Source organism: Misgurnus anguillicaudatus, chromosome 21 (assembly GCF_027580225.2).
Source record: "Misgurnus anguillicaudatus chromosome 21, ASM2758022v2, whole genome shotgun sequence".
Classification (NCBI taxonomy): domain Eukaryota; kingdom Metazoa; phylum Chordata; class Actinopteri; order Cypriniformes; family Cobitidae; genus Misgurnus; species Misgurnus anguillicaudatus.
Genome location: NC_073357.2, coordinates 30,431,717 through 30,449,754, shown reverse-complemented (window position 1 = coordinate 30,449,754; position 18,038 = coordinate 30,431,717). Strand labels below are relative to the sequence as shown.

At 36.6% G+C, this 18,038-nt stretch overlaps 3 long non-coding RNA genes across 4 annotated transcripts in view; 1 reads left to right on the top strand and 2 right to left on the bottom strand.

Moving 5' to 3' along the window:
- The window catches only part of LOC129442012 (uncharacterized), a 156,149-nt gene that overhangs the window by 22,346 nt on the left and 115,765 nt on the right, over positions 1-18,038 (bottom strand). For both annotated transcript variants that reach the window (XR_012359928.1, XR_012359929.1), the window contains one exon: positions 17,906-17,985. This is a non-coding gene — a long non-coding RNA (uncharacterized lncRNA). The remainder of the gene's footprint in view (positions 1-17,905; positions 17,986-18,038) is intronic.
- Positions 13,370-14,505, top strand: LOC141352852 (uncharacterized). Its single transcript, XR_012359927.1, has 2 exons — positions 13,370-13,734; positions 14,329-14,505. It is a non-coding gene; the product is annotated as an uncharacterized lncRNA (long non-coding RNA).
- LOC141352851 (uncharacterized) lies at positions 13,736-15,428 on the bottom strand. The gene is made up of 2 exons (XR_012359926.1): positions 14,785-15,428; positions 13,736-14,636 (listed from the first exon to the last, which is right to left on the bottom strand). It is a non-coding gene; the product is annotated as an uncharacterized lncRNA (long non-coding RNA).

The following is an 18,038-nucleotide window of genomic DNA, read 5'->3' as shown; positions in this document are numbered from 1 at the left end:
TTTCTCCCTTTTTTCCCAAAATGCGATAAACGCCACTGCTCCTTTTTTACAGAACGCAATAAATCCATTTCTGATATTACAGCCCACCAGTCACGCAATGTAAACAAACAATGGCGGACGCGCTGAGTCCACGGAGTCCTAGTTTTCCTCATCTACTTTGTACTTCGTGATCAACAAACAAAACAAAATAATACTTTAATTGCATCGCTAAACCTGTGATGGTTTTCTGTGATGGGAAAGAAACGTAAGCCATCAGCATCTAAAATTTTCCCTGAGAGGCACTCGGGAGACGGGTGCTTGTTCTCCCGACAGCAAGCTTCTCATGCTAACACATTGACCCCAGAGGATCTTATGAAAAACTTTACATTATTTTACTCAAAGTCAACGAAAATCGAGCAGGACCAAAAACATTTTACAGCTGATCTCTGTGAAAGACGTTAAGCGAGGACGTCAAGTAACCGCAATGACAGTGATCTTAATATGACAAAGTAAGTGTTTTGATTAATGACATTAATGTTTATATTTTTAATTAGTGTGTACAACTAGTCAACTAAATGAATATAACATGGCAAAGATGAATGCACATTTATATAGGCTATTGATTCAATAGATTTATAGCATTTTGAATAAAAACTTGTCATGGATTTATTGCATTTTGTGGAAAAAATTATCCGTTTTTATAATAAATCTTTGAAAATCAACTTATGGATTTGAATTTTTTATGTTTTTATAACCTAAAGATGCTGTGTGAAAGTTTGTAACAGAAAATAGTTGTTTTCATCTTGTCACTTTCTTGGTATAGAAAACACGTTTTTACCAAAATTTGTCAAAATGGATTTGTTGCGTTTTGGAACCAAACTCTTCATATATAAGTACATAATAACAGTTCTGACTAAAAAAGACAAAAAGGATTAACTATCATGTCCAGCACAAAGTTAAAACAGATAAAAGTACATCACAGGGCTTTAGATATATCTCTTTATGTGAGGCCCTAATAATTTGGGTGGTGGTGGAGGGGGGGCTTTCATTCCTTTAACTAATCATTTGTGGTTTCCCAATGCAGCAGGTCTGTGCCAAAGGCAGAACGAAATAAACTAGCAGGCAGTGTAGATTTATAAATGATTAATTAAGGAAAGTCCCAGGGGTGCTGCAGATGCTATATGCAAAAATATTAATTAGTTGAAATGAGAATTAAACTAACAGGAAAACACTCTGCCAAGGTTGAAGAGCACAAGAGGGAAACGACTCCTCGAGAAAGAACGATGTCACAGCAGAGCAAAGAGGGATGAAGTGAGTTACTATTAGCGATACAAAGTCATTCAGTAAAGATCTAACAGAATTGAGGACAGCAGGGAGAATCAAGGATGTTAAAAAAGAGGAACGGAGAGTCTGAGGAGAATGACCAACACAGATATTTGGTAGACGCTTTAATCCAAAGTGACTTATACAGTGCATTACAAGCGATACATTTTGTTCCCTGGGTTCGAACCCATTAACTTTTGCACTGCAAATGCAATGCTCTACCACTGAGCTATACATGAATACAGAAGGAAGTTTTTAAAACTATGCCACATAATATTTCTTTATCGCCTCCGTACATACGCTGAGCCTCCACACCTTCATCCGCCTGCTCTTTGCACGAATGTCAAGATGCCGAGTGGAATTCTTTACAGATTAAATGAGACGAGAGCAGAGCCAACTTAATCCAGTCAATTACCACTCAGTGTAGCCTACTGATTCTACATTATAACTACATACTTCATCAGTGGAATAATTATAGCACAGCCACACCAGCTGTCATCCGCTTTGTCTACTGTCTTGGGCTTTTTCTCTATAACTTATAAAATTAGACAGCATTGGAAAAGTGTTGTTTGGTCTTGACATTGTCAATGTCCTAATTCAAAACATCTTCCCATATGGAGCTTTCAACTGGTGAAACATTAACACAAAAGTCCTTTATTTGTGAGAGGAAAATTAATGAAGAGATCACTTTAATGAATAGTTTCTCGGTTGCTCAGTACTTAGGGCGAAAAACAAACTCAATACTGGGCAACAAGCGTGAAACACAATTACAGAAATATGAATTCATTTGAAAAGGTCATGCATCCTTTAGATAGCTCTTCTGATGCACGCCAACAGTCACTAGAAGCATATTAATGGTAACGCCAACTCAAATATTATTTCAGTCAGTGAAGAATTGGAGCAGGCAGGTAGAACAAAGTGAGGAAGCAGATTTATGAGAAAGGAGGCTATTTAGGTAGCAGCATATATTGTTCTTTTGAAGTCTTTGAAATTTGCAGGCAGCTCTGGTATGTATTTGATTGTAATTTAAACAAAATGCAAGCACTGGTGAAATATCACCAGTCTCAACCTTTCCGCCCCAGATAGCCTTTTTGCTTTGAACCTGCCTCTTCTACATGTATATCGCCTACGATTGATTAGCCACAAGAAATTAATCGCAAGTGCACATTGGATGAAAAGGATCGGAAGATGAAAAATTAGACCTAGGCTGAAGCTAAAACCAAAGGAGACCTGCCAACGTTTCTAAGCCTTCCTAATTGACTCACTGGAGGGCCAGGACTCCAGTGGCAGCGAGGTGCTTCAGAAGTCTATGTTCTCCGCAACTGCTGCTGAGGACAGAATGTATGTTTTTAGATATTGAAAATAAATATTTCATTTAACTGTCAGTTCTGTGGGCGAGTGCGGGGGTCTTTCATGTGATGGCAGTTTAGAGGGGGCCTGTCGACGTGCGCAGGGCCACTGCTAGTGAGCTGAAGGCATCTTTCTCATTTACAAAGTGAGAGGGAAGCGAGGACTCCTTTCATCAAAGGGACCAGGCGCCATAGGCCAGCCGGGATCATGCTTTGCTCAACAATTAGTGCAGTGCGTTTGAGTCATGATAGGCAGTTCACAAAGGAGAGTTCAGAACTAGAAAGGTATCTTTACTGATTCTGAACTCATCACTACACTCTACCAATCGTATGACCTTAAATTAGGGCTTTGGTAAAAATCATAATCATGATTACTCAGTGACTTTGATAACATGCATTTATTTAACCTTTTTATTAAGTAAGTTTTGCAATAGGCTACATGTTTCAAAGCGTGTGGTGCCTTTGAAGTGTCTTACAAACCAGCAGCACGTAATTTATATTTTAATTGCACAATAATTATTTTACCTCAATTCTCTTGTTTTTGAATCAAAAATTAAAAATCAAAAGCAATTAATTGCACAGATTTACCTCAAATATGAAGTTTAAATGAGTTTAAATTAGATATTGAATATCTGGAAATACCATAAGTGTATGATTAAGTAAGTGAATAATAGAGACGGTCAAATGCAAAAGCAGTTAAACGAAAATGATTATATTAATGAAATAATGATTAACCGAATGCTCTTGGCACAAATTATATGTTCATCAAATACCTTTGCTTCAAATCCACACAGCCTTAGGCCGTTCAAAAATACCAGGTTGTTTGCTAAAGTCACACTGATTTTTCAGCAAAGTGCGCAGAAGATGAAATGGATGAAATTGGATTACATTCAAGCTCGTGTCGTGGATCACATCGCCCCTTATGTGTGGTTCAAGTTTGTATATGTTTAGAGATTTTGTAATTGTTTACTATGTCGTGACCAAAGAAGTGGAGGTTCTTGCCCCAAAAAACTTGCATGCACTTAGAGGGTTTTGCAGCGAAAATATGTTAAATACCAATGAATTTACTTTTGGGAAAATAAGGCATTTCAATTTCTGATAAATAACTTTATCATTGCCATCAAAGTGAAATTATAGAATCTAAACATAAGAATATGATAATTTACAAAAAAAAAAAACACGTCAGACGCACTTGCATATGAAGTTCTCAATTACAAATCATTTTTTAAATATTAAATTAGTTGTTACTATTGTAAAACCAACATTTAAACCTTTAAAGGTCCCGGTCTTTCACTGTTTTTGAAGCTTTGATTGTGTTTACTGTGCGCAATTTAACATGTGGTCATGTTTTCACGTGTAAAAGAACGCGGTATTTTTTACACAATTTACTTATCTCTATAGCTCTGTTTTCACTGTCCTAAAAAGGGGGTTGATGTCTTCCTTGTTCTATGAAGTCCTTTCTTCAAAAATACGTAACAAGTTCTGATTGTGTAGTTTGTTTAGTGTGTTTTGATTCGATAGCAGCTTAGCTTGCCGTTAGCTTAGCTGGCGACTGACGTATTCCTGTTGGTGGAGTTTAGTCTAAAAACTGTTCTAGTGACATCATTAAAGCAGGAAGTAGAGGGCTGTAGTCCAAATCAACCGTTCGCTGTAGGCTTTGAAAGGTGAATTTTGTTAAAGAAAATATATCGCCTGGCAGTGAACTTTGAACTTTATGATTTTACCAGGGCTGGGAATCGATTCAAATGTTCCAGATCGATCAACCCAGTCTCACCCCATGGCGTCAATATTTGACGACACTTGACCATGCGTCAATATGTTGACGCGGAGGGTATACCTTTCGCGTCATTTTTTGACGAACTGGGGACTTCAATACTATTAAGTCCGCTGCATTCTCTTTCCTATTTTCTTACCATTTTCTACCATTTTCTCGTCGGTTTAGGGTTAGATTTACATAATGACATCCCTACCCAAACCTAACCCTAACCCCAATGCCAGGCGACAACTGTTTAATTTCGCGTACCTAATAGTATTGAAGTCCCCAGTTCGTCAAAAAATGACGCGAAAAGGTATACCCTCCGCGTCAACATATTGACGCATGGTCAAGTGTCGTCAAATATTGACGCCATGGGTGTGAGACCGTGTTAGAGCGATTCGATTTCGATTCACAAGCTATCAATTCGATTCGATTCCGATTCTCGATTCAATTTTCGATTCTGGTTCTCGGTAGGTTTTTATACTCGTTTACAAGTGGGTAATTAATAAAAAAAATTAAAAGCCACAACACTAACGTTGAAGAAGACTAGTAATTAGATTAAAGTTAATCTTACGTTCAATGTTTGTGGAAATAAATATGAAAGAAAAAAAATAGATTCTGCTCTTTTAGAATCGATTTTTATTAGACCACGTTTTAAAAAACGATTAATCGGAAAATCGATTTTTTTCCCCCACCCCTACATTTTACCAGTATTATTTATGCTATTATAGCAACATTACACACTAACTAGGTTTTAAAAAATGGGGTCAGGAAGAACGTGACCTTTAAAATTTATTTTGTTGAATTCTGTCACCTTTCTTTTAGACATGAAGCACATATGTGGCCCTGCCTGCAAAATCCAGGCTAAAGTCTCATAATCTGAGATTAGGAACATCCAAATTTGATTTCAACCATTAATTTCAGTCTTTGACATGACCTTCCTCAGTCCATAATAATGATATCAAGTTTATATTTTTACATAATGTTCGTTACATTATGTAGGATGATTTTATGTAAAACAGTGAATCACCAAATTTGACTTTAGCTGGGTTTTCACAGACAGGGTCACATTTTTAGGTTACCTGTTTTTGGTTATCAAGGTTTTGTTATACTACTTGTACTGTCGGACTTTGTAGGAAATTGTTGGGGGAATAGTGTTATTCTCCTGCTCAGATATGCCTCAAAATTGGTCTACCTCTTTTATTCTAACTAGCAGGTCAAAATGAACCAAAATAGCATTGTGTTTCGCAGAGAAAACACGGCTTGCAATTATAATCCTATTAATCTGTCACAACATTGACACACTGTTGAGTTCTCATGGGACGTATAAGAAAAAACCTCATTGCTGGAACAATAGAAAGCTGATGAGACTTATGTTCTAATTACCTGTGTACATTTCCTCTACAGGCTTCTCATCCCATATGAAACATACAGGTCAACATAAAAACAGAACAGGGTCTTATTTTCTCATCTCCGAACGAAGAACTAACAAATAAACCGACAGGCCCGGGACAAGATGAATGTGTTTTGTCCTCTATTGACACCTACAAATTATCATATCAATATTTCGGCTGCATTGTGGCTTAGACTTCATAATATGGTCTGCTTTATTACTTCACATATTCGAAAAAGTGCAGATGGGTTAATATAATAAGCAAACAGATATATCTCGTATGATTTAGGGAAACCTTCAAAATTCTCAGCTTGAAACGCTGCAAATAATTAGACAAAGAGTCAGCTTCCCTACAACATATTGAACTCGGAGAGCGTAGTGCACTCTGTTAGTTAGTGCAGGTCTATGAATGCGCTGTCCTGTGTGGAGCTAAATTGGTCCCTTTGCTGATTCAGTAATAAGAGAATGGGTTAAATGCATTGCTTCAGCATTAATTGACCTCAGCGATCCCCACTTGAGTATTTCATTATCCAAATGTTGGAAACGGATGTACCAAGTAACAAACAATCAGAAGCCTTCACTAGGCAGAGAGCAAACTGTGCACTGATTATAAATTTCCTCTCCCGGCTCAATTGCAGGTAGGAGCAACAGCTTGAGGAGCTAAAAACAAACCTAGGCAATAATTGAAATGTAGCATGAAATTACCCCTGTAAATAACCAGCAGCCATTACAAGAACACATTCTTTCTCTTTTCCATTAACACCAGCCTGCATCCGCCTGCAAACAAGTATGCACATGACTGAACGTGCACACACACACATACACACACGGTAGGTGGGAGAAAGGTTTGGAGGGTTGCACAATTGCACATTTATCCTCAAAATTAAAAATGGTGATTGATCCGTGGAATATTAACGGTCAACAGTGTTTTTCATTACGTTGCGAATGGGAGCGGAGGTAGCCCTTGGAAATAAAAGGTATGAGGGAAAATAAAGAGGAAAAAAGGCCCACGCTGATCCCATATAGTGAATAACCCTGCGAGAAATGTAAATAACCGACTCCAATAACACGACAGCACACTAATCATATTTACAAACTATATTAAATCTGTCCATTGTGCTTGCCTGTGCTAAGGATTGGCTCTCCGTGTAATTGTCATTGTAACCAATGTTGGCTTATGGGGAGGGAGAATTTAACCGCAGTGATATAAGGTGACTGGTAGGCTTATTATTACTGTATTATTACCCCGTATATGTTTATTAAAACAATTTGTCATGCAGAACAGGACTGGGGGAATGGAAACATTAAATCCAGGCATAGTTCGGCCGCTGAAATGAGTTACAATAAAATTAATGGCGGTGAAGCCTGGGCTGACACCGCAGTGGCGCGTAATAACCCGCCGCTTCGTTTCATTTGCTGATCATTTCCTGTCGGGGCCCTTGCCATTAAACATACATGTTGAGGATTATTGAAATAGGCCCAAAAGAGAGAGAGAAAGAGAGAACAGAAGGCGAAAAGCAGCGTAGTTGTGCCTTTTTGGTGACCATTTAACAAAGACAATGCTTTTTTGTGTATCTGTAGATATTAGCTGTGTCACGTGCTAAACATAAAGAGTGAACTGATCTTTAAGATGTTTGACCTAAACTGGAATCGCTACGTATAGGATTAGTGAACATATGACTGATGCTTATATGGGGAATTGATCACGGGAAGATCATACAAACTACATGTTGATCTTTGCCCATAATAAAAAGTCATCCGACTTGAAAGAGAGAGTTACAGCTCTACAACAGGAAATGACAAAAAAAACGTGATGCGCCATGCACACAGATCAAATAAGGAGATAATTCACCCTCTGGGGATTAATAAACTATATTATATTGTATCATTTCCATGCGTGTGATTCATAGATCTTTCATAGTAATGATATTGGGTGCACGCAGAGGGAGTCGGTTGTACATGATCTTTTCGCAGGGTTATTTTCCACGAATCTCATATTAGGTTATCAACATCACCTCTAATGCCGACACCCTCCATCTACAGGCTCGTATCTGTGGTTTACACAGCTGATTTAGTGGCCTGCTTACATCCATCAGCACATCCACAAAAGTCCCGATCCTTCTGATCAATGCACAGAGTGAATTACAACTTCTCAACTGTTATTTCCATTTCTCAAATTGCACCATCACTGCGAAATATGTCTTTTAACTGTAAATTGATTCCGGGAAAGGAATACGGGCACTATGCAGTGTGTTTTTAAGCACAGACATAAGCCACATCCGCTGCTTTTGTTATTGTAGCTTTTAGTGAACGAATTGCAGGTTGGACCAAGGACCTCCATTTTGTAAATCCCTTCTTTTTTTCCTCTTTCTGGCTGGAATTTGCTGTTTTCGTTTATATTTAGTGAAGGCAGGAATTGGTCATGGTAAGCCCTAGGCACATGACGAGACCTGCCACAGATTTGTTTATCTATTTCAAAAGCATCAAACAAGAGGTATGGGAATGGGAGAATATTGTGTTGCATTTTTTGATGTCACTGGCCCTTGGGCCCTCGCTCTCTCCAGTTAATTTCCTGATTACACAGCAAACATAAATAAACGGATGCTTGCAGCTAATTCTGCCATAATTAAAAATTAAAGGACGGGGATTCATTGGAAATTACATCTAGTTGCTGTAACCCTGTGTTTCCTGGACTGTGTAGAAACACTCCTGCCAAAAACTCATAGGTCAGCAGATCAGAAAGCCATTGCTTTATCCACACTTTATGCTGAGAAACATCTGTTACTGAGAAAATTTTACATGAAAGGTGCCATGCAGTAATCACAGTTGATGTTTATGACCTATTAATGATCTGTATGAACCGGGAATACTTAAAGGCACACTCCACTTTATGTTAATTTTCCAGCTCAATATTTGATTTTTACAGTTTTGGAATCCATTCAGCCGATCTCCAGGTCTGGCGGTACCGCTTTTAGCATAGCTATAATCATTGAATCTGATTAGACCATTAGCATAATGCTAAAAAATAACCAAAGAGTTTCGATATTTTTCCTATTTAAAACTTGACTTCTGTAGTTACATCGTGTACTAAGACTGACAGAAAATTTACAATTTTAGTAACTAAAATTAGTAACTTTCAATAGCAGGGGACTATTTTCGGGCAGTGCGTAATATCACTATGCCTACTGCAGCCATGTTACAGCAGAAAAGTCCTTGATTATTATGCCAGAATGAGATAGTTCATAGCCATATCTGCCTAGAAAATCGCAACTTTTAATTTTCTGTCAGTCTTAGTACACGATGTAACTACAGAAGAGTCATGTTTTAAATAGGAAAAAATATTGAAACTCTTTGGTTACTTTTGAGTGCGATGCTAATGGTCTAATCAGATTCAATGGATTGTGCTAAGCTATGCTAAAAATGGTAGCGCCAGACCCGAAGATCAGCTGAATGGATTCCAAAATGGTAAAAATCTAATTTAAAAAAATCTAGGGGAGCTGGAAAATGAGCATATTTTCAAAAAAAGTGGAGCGTCCCTTTAATAACTATCATGTATTGTGTGAAGTACCTGCTAAGAGCCCTTAAAGACCCACCAAAGTGCCTTAAAATGCAGAGAAATGCATTAATGTTTTTTCACTAAAACAGGAAGTTAGGGGCGGGACATACTGGGTGACTCATTCTCTAAAGCTCCTTTCACACAGACATTACGGAAAATACACGGGAAATGCAACCGGGATTTGTCCGTTAGATTTTTGGTTCGTTCACACTGCCAGTGTTTTGCCGGAATCTTTGTTTTCCTTCACACAAATACCGTAAATATCCCGGAAAGACACGTGATGTAAAGTCCTGCACTCGATAGTTCTTTTTTCTCCGCAGCATCTAAGGTTTGCTTATTTTGCATTATTTCTCTCTCCAGAAACCACTCGTGTGCATTTTTATGTATGATAAGACTATAAAGGAGCGTGGACGCGTCGTTCTAGTATGCTGGTGAATGATTCAGCTTCAGAGTGGATATTTGACGAGCTCCTTTCAGTCCAGTTTGCAGACATTTCTCATTGTGAATGTAAGTGCGCATTCAGGGTTCCCACACCTTAGTTAACTTAAAATTCAATGACCTTTCAAGGACTTTCCAGGTCCAATACCCTCAAATTCAAGGACTAATTGTGGGGACACATTGCAAGTGAGAGCAAGGTTACATCGTGCTACCTTTTAAGATACATTGTTACAGTTCCCTTTCGAGGGAACTCGCGCTGCGTCACTGCGGTGACACTTTGGGGACGCCTCCAGGGGTAAGTGCGTCTGAATGTGTATATCAAATTCAACCAATGGTGAGGCTTAACAACAAAGACAGGGTGACACGGGAGCCAGGAAGTATATTGCTATCTGAAATATTGCCAAAGACGGCATTAGAGGGACGCAGGAATTGTGGCAAGGGAGACGCAGCGTCTCATTCCCTTCTCAGGAAACAACAGTTACATACGTAATCCGAGACGTTTTCATGTGTCGAACAAAACTATGCAAAAAGCATTTTGGTATGAATTAACATTCGCATACAGAAGAAATAAGCATTTAAAGGGAACAATTTAGCATGTGTGCTTAAAAAGTCTAGAGTTTTTATGATATTATTCTACATTACACAGGGATTAATATGGATTTTTTCTTGCGTAAAATAGATTCAAGCACTTTCATTTTTTCCACCAGATTCACAAACTTTCAAGGACCCGTGGGAACCCTTGCATTTTAAAAAAAACTGTTTTGAAGAGCTGATCAATATATCTTGATTGCGATGACGCGTGGGCATTTTTGTTTATTATAATGTAGTGTTGTTGGTTAGTAGCCTTATTTTTCAGTGATTTAATTACACAGAATTAATGATAAATTTATGTATTTTATAAAATGTCATAAAACTGGGCCCCCCTGGCACAATATTCCGCCCCCAGTTTAAGCACCACTGCCTTAAGGCTAATATATTCACAGGAAAAGCCAAAAACTATTTTAATTGCATGGGGACTTTGCAAATTTATACGGGCACAACAGCCATGCAGGCATGGGACAATTACTGGTTTTAAGGTATACCGAGGTTTTAAAGAGTCAAGGTTTCAAAACCACAACAATTTTCTATAATACTGTTTTGTAAGATTTGAGCCGTGTTTACAAAAAATTATAGTATTGTAATTAATTTGATGTTTGTTTATATTAAATATATATTACAAAAATAATTTTTTTAAGAACATTGGCATGCATGTTGTATGTTGCTTAAAAATAAAATGTATTGTGTCCAGTTGAAAAGTTGTTGTTTGTATACACATATCTAACAGTGCTTCAATGTGGCAGATTAAAGAATGGTGTAATATCACAGACCTGACAACAGCCTCAAAGTGGCTTCATTTCATTTTAACAACGGTCATACAGCCACGCTCCGCTTTACTGTTTAGTCTGTGAATGTCATGCCTGTAAAAATCTGATTATTATTAGAGGAGGCAATTAAACTTAAGTGAGGTCACTCTGAGTCACACCATCCCACCTCACGCCCATCGAAGTCTTTCCTGTACAGACCCTCTTAGCGCCACATTAATACAACTAATTACCATGTCAATCACAAGTAATGCTTATTAATTACCATTTACAAAAAACCCATAGTAGTCCCCCTTAAAAGCCTACTAAAAGACTGACTGCGGGGAAAGCTCACTGCGAAAGAGTAAGAACGAGCCATGTTTCGGGCCCACTTATGGCATTAGTCAATCTGCTGTCCAGATGTCTTACACAGGTGACAGCTGCAATAGCCTAACAAGCAAATTAATCATGGGGCTTTTGTGGCACTTCTTTTTCGGGAAACTCATTTCGCTTCATAAAAGGCTTCATCTCGTGTGAAAAGTGACAAATTGCGGGCGCTGCGTGAAAGGCCCGGGAGTGTGTATGTGTGTATTGCCTGAGAGGTACAGCCAGGCAGGCAGGATAACTCGGGCCAAGCCTGGCTCTGGCATAATGAAGTCCTACTGCTGCCACGCCAACCGGAACTACTGACGCTTCTCACAGGTGGTGCGCCCAGATTAAAAGCCACCCGTACCTCTGAAGCCGGCCACACGGCTCGTCCTTTGAAGCGTTTGAAAGGCATTCACTGTTGTGTGCTAATCACTCATTGTCTCTATACGTGGACACGAACATTTGGAGCGCTACCCAAAAACAGGCCCGTAGGAATCTGTTAAACTAGCCATTTGACTTTGACATCATGACCAAGGGGGCAAAATTCACATTTGACCTTTTGGATTTGAGACGCAGCTGTAAAGTTTCAATAGAACGAAGCGCGTGGTGAGGTACCTTGTGAAAAAAAAGTGTGCTTAAGTGTACTTTTATAAAGTGTACTTATTACATAAATAATACACTTTAAGTCTATACACTTAAGTGTGAATTAAATGCCATCTTTTCGGCGCACTGAATGCACATTAAGTGTAATTAATTTCACATATATCATATATTAAGTTGAAATAAAATGTAATAAGTTGCCATTAAGAGTGATTTTTTGGAACAACTTAATTGGTACTTTATTACAACTTTATATCTACTTTCATAATTGCTTCTAGTGTTTTTAAAATATACTTAAAGTGCACTACACAATATAATAACATACAATTAATATGATTTAAAATGCACTTTAATGTCTCTTTACAATACTCTTAAGTGTGAATTAAATGCAATCTTTTCAGCACACTGAATGCACATTAAATGCAATTAATTTCAAATACATGATATATTAAGTTGAAATAAAATGTAATAAGTTGCCATTAAGAGTGATTTTTTGGAACAACTTAATTGGTACTTTATTACAACTTTATATCTACTTTCATAATTGCTTCTAGTGTTTTTACAATATACTTAAAGTGCACTACACAATATAATAACATGCAATTAATGTGATTTAAAATGCACTTTAATGTCTGTTAACAATACTCTTAAGTGTGAATTAAATGCAATCTTTTCGGCGCACTGAATGCACATTAAGTGTAATTAATTTCACATATATCATATATTAAGTTGAAATAAAATGTAATAAGTTGCCATTAAAAGTGATTTTTTGGAACAACTTAATTGGTACTTTATTACAACTTTATATCTACTTTCATAATTACTTCTAGTGTTTTTATAATATACTTAAAGTGCACTGTTCAATCTACTGTCAAGCAATTAATGTGAAATTAAAAATAAGTTAATGTATATTAACAGTACATTTAATTACTCATTAAATGTAATGTTTCAAATACAAGTTTGCCAAATAAATTCAAATATACAAAATGAAATTCAATCAGTTGAGCTGTGATTTCAGTGCCGTGAAGTGATTTCAATGCATCTCTCTACAGTATGTACTTTAACTACTTCTATTGTATGTGAAATATGGTTATGTACTTCTCAAAATACTGAAAAACAAATCAAAACAAAAAGTTAATTAAATATGTATTCATTTCAGTTTAATGCATTGCAAACAAACAAAAACCACAATGCTTACACTGACAATAAAACAGTTTGGAAGTCAGATTTTTTGTTTTGCAAAAGTACATTTAATAAATTAATTATGAGTTGTATATGTCCAAACAAAAAAAACTCATTTTAATATTGTTAAATTGGAATCAAACCACTATCAATATTGAATAATTACATCCCTTAGAAAAAATAAACTCAAAGTTATTATTTTTTAACATTTTAACAGACAACTAAAAAAGAACTGCATGAACTTTAAATTAACAAGTCTTTGGTAGGTCACATCAGTCTAATGATCATTTATTAAATGCGTTTAGAAATATTGCCATGAAAGTGTACTTTCTTTATGTAGCGGGTATTAACTCACTTACTTATGGACCAGGCATAATAATAAGATCAGAAGGGTGCACGGTACGAAGGAGGAGGTAGCAGTGATAGTGAGCAACAAGCAGAGACAGAAGGTAAGTTGATTAATAAATTATTTTACTTTGAGTATTGAGAAACCTTTCTTTTTCTTTCCTTAATCACAAAAAATAGTAAACAACAATGAAAATACAATTAACTATATATACCAGGGTTCCTCAAATCCTACCCTGGAGGTCCAGAGCACCACAGAGCCCAGCTCCAACCCTAATCAAACCCACCCACCTGTGATTTCCTAGTGATCATGAAGACCTTGATTAGCTTGCTCAGGTGTGTTTGATCAGGGTTGGAGCCAAACCCTGCAGCGCTCCGGACCCCCAGGGCAAGACCCGAAGAAGGGGGATATATACTATGGGTGCACCCTCTAAATTACTTCTCATTTACAGAAATCACAGTCACAATCAATGTACAAAGATGGTACAAATTATATATGTAACACACTGAAATCCGTATTCAAGTTCAAAGTTCTTATCAATTGGAGTATTGATCAGTCTTAAATTATCAGATTTGTGCTTCTGAAATGTTTCAGTTCAATGAAGTAAACAAACAAAATAAGGAAACAGTTTCTGAAATGTATCCTCTTACTTGTCTGAAGAAAAATATTTAAAATAGAAATTTGTCCTTTCCTCTAGATTCGTGATCCAATCAGGTCGAAATGGGAGGCTCGCCATCAATTAGGAAAATCCAGCTCAAGGAATGTTCATACGAAAGGAAAAAACATTCAATATTGTGTATCAATAATGATGAACAATTGTACACAATACAGGAAACAAATAAAATACATACATAAGTGCCATCATCATAATAAATGACAATTTAGACAAATACCTGTCCATTCACGTGTTTCTCTCTCTTTTTGTCTTTCACAGGCACGTGCAACCAAAATGGCGTCAGCGAACAGCAGTGAACACAACGCACCATGTGGTTTTACATAATCACACTGCAATGAACAATCCAACCCATATAACATCACAATATAACACCATTTTGTCTCGTATGGATTAAGCAAATAAAATGATATGACATTTAAAAGTGTTGACATTCGTTTTTATGGCTAATTATAACATTGGTAATTATAACAAACTCACCAGGTCAAAATGAAAGCCCAAAAAGCGCCCAATCCACACAATCACGCTGTATCATTGAATATATGCAAGTTAAATTCTGATTTCTTCAGTTTATATGAACTTAGGAGTCATATTTAATCAAATTAAACACTCTCGCGTTAGATAGAGTGTCTCTGTCGCTCTGCATCTCTCCTCTGAACTGAGACGCGATCCGAAAGCAAAAAAGGGGCGGAGCTTACAATTAAACACTCCGATTGGTTTACTCATTTCAGATTTATAATTCAGATTGAATTATTCACATGTATTTCCTCATTTATAAAATAAATGTAGATGTATGAATAGTCTCTATTATTTTTAAGCACACTTTTAAAATAATAATATTTAATTATTTAACCAGGGTTACATTTAAGTAAAACTAAATTAGACAAAGTGCATTTTTAAAAAGTGTACTTAAGTATGTTAAGAAATATTGTGATGAAAGTGTACTTACTATAAGTTAAGCTTAATTAGACAGTATTAAAAAGTGCATTTTTAAAAGTGCACTTAAGTGTGTTTATAAATATTATGTTGAAAGTGTACTTTCTTTAAGTTAAGCTTAATTAGACATTAATACAAAGTGCATTTTTAAAAGTGCACTTAAGTGTGTTTATAAATATTATGATGAAAGTGTACTTACTATAATTAAAATTATTTAGATATTATTACAAAGTGCATTTTTAAAAAGTGTCCTTAAGTGTGTTAGTGAAATATTGTGATGAAAGTGTACTTACTATAAGTTCAAATTAATTAGATATTATTACAAAGTGCATTTTTAAAAAGTGTCCTTAAGTGTGTTAGTGAAATATTATGATGAAAGTGTACTTACTGTAAGTTCAAATTAATTAGATATTATTACAAAGTGCATTTTAAAAGTGCACTTAATTGTGTTTATAAATATTATAATGAAAGTGTACTTACTATAAGTTCAAATTAATTAGATATTATTAAAAAGTGCATTTTTAAAAAGTGTCCTTAAGTGTGTTAGTGAAATATTATGATGAAAGTGTACTTACTATAAGTTCAAATTAATTAGATATTATTATAAAGTGCATTTTTAAAAGTGCACTTAAGTGTGATTATAAATATTATGATGAAAGTGTACTTACTATAAGTTAAAATTAAATACATATTATTACAAAGTGCAGTTGTAAAAAGTGCACTTAAGTGTGTTAATAAATAGTGTAATTAAAGTGTACTCCATTTAAGTACGCTTAAGTGGTCTTTAATTTGTATTATATTATATTATCAGCAAGTGCACTTTTCGAAAATTATACTTTTATTATTTTAAGCACACAAAAAGTATGCTTTCAATACACTTAAGTACACTAATTTTTCACAAGGGGTAAAAGGCCTGTTTTACATTCGTAAATAGAGCAGATGTGTTTTTTTTGCGATTTCCAAGTTGCACTGAAAAGAAAAGTGCAAAAAGAACTTTGCAGCTCAGTCATAATAGAAAAGAGGAGGCTTCAAAGAACAATAAAGAAAGACCATAATGACTTTATATTTCAAAAAGGAAATATGGGCAATTGAAAACGAACAATGACAATAGAAGTAACAAAGCATAAAACTTTCGGATTTAGTGGAAGCGGGAAAGTTAATAATACGGAATACAAGAGATAAGTCCTTGAAAGTCGTCCAACACAAAACCGCAATTATCATTGTTACAATTAAAGAAGAAAGGGTTTTCAAAGCAAAGTGTTCTCTTAAAGAGGATTACACTACTTTATATGAGAGAAAGCATCCACTGTTCATTTCTCTTCATTTTTCCAGACGTTTTAAAGTGACAGATGTCAGAGCCGTCATTATTACGAGCCCAATTACTGGATTCCTTCTTATTAACAGATATAAAAACATTGTGCTTTATATTCCACATTTTAAATCCTTTCAGGAAACCGCCGGCATACATTCCGATTCCTTCTTTTATTACATTCAAGCTGTTCATCTGACACTCCGGTAATAGCCCCAGGCACGCTGCGCGCATAAAAGATAAACAGTAAAAACTGCCGGTTCACATGTTGCACCAAAACTACAGAATTTCTGAGGTAATTCAATACGTCAACACAGCACCTCTCGTTTTGTGTTCTCTTATCTGTGCAATGATAGATAGAGAGTCATCCTAGTGGCTGCTTTCTCTTGGTAAACACTTCAATCACAGCAATAGATTTTGTTTAATTTTCTGTGTAATTAATGTCAGGCACCGAGCGCCCAGACTCGCGCTGACTTCCACCGGCTCGGCACGGTTATGGGCGACAAACTTGAGTGATGACTTCATTTATAGATCGCGGGACCATCGGGCGGAAGGCAGACGTAGCCAGCGAGGCCTCTGCATCTCCTGTACCGCGACAGAGTCGACCTCTGACTCTCCCATACTGTCCCACTGCCAGATAGACCCTTATCGCGACAGCTCGCACAATACATCTTCCAGCGCTACTCCGCGAACGTCTCGAGTTGTGATGGGCAAGCCCCTTCTCCCGTCCAAACGTCTACTTTACATGTTTTAATGAATTACGGCTGGGTTGTTGAACAGCCTATTACCACAGCAGGCAGTTAGTGACAGGTATTTGCCCATGCATCACTGAAGATGGGCTGGCGCAGAGAGCCGCTGACATATGGCTTGAAGAGCGAGACTCCAGGTAGGCTGTTTGTCTTCCCTCGGCATTCTAGTGTGGAATGGGGTGGACAAGAGACTGGCAGGGAAAAGTAGGTCTGGGGTTCTAACATGGGTGTAGATACACAACCAATAAGCTGCTAAAGCAACATTGAGGGTGTTCAAATGGTAGAACACAGCAAAAGGTCAATTGGTCGATCACAGGGAACAGATATACTGATAAACATAGTGAATTTATACTTTAAATGGTCTATTTTGGATTAAATTGTTCTGTCAAATACTGATCATAGCCCTCCACATAAACAGTTCACCCATAGTTCACCAAAAAATGAAAATTATGTCATAATTTACTCATTTTTATGTCTCACTTTTGTTACCAGCTTGTATAAATTTCTTTGTTCTGATGAACACAAAAAAAGATATTTTGAGTAATGTTGCTCCTAAAACTTCAACTAAGGTGTGTGCGAGATCTCAATCAAACAAATTTAATGTGACCTCTACTCAATTGGTGTTACTTCTGGTTGGAGACATCGAAGTTATTCCGGGCCCATCGCCAGCGGTCAACATAATTGGTGCTACAGGAGAAACGAAAGAGCCAACAATCAGCGTCCCTCAATATACTACCATT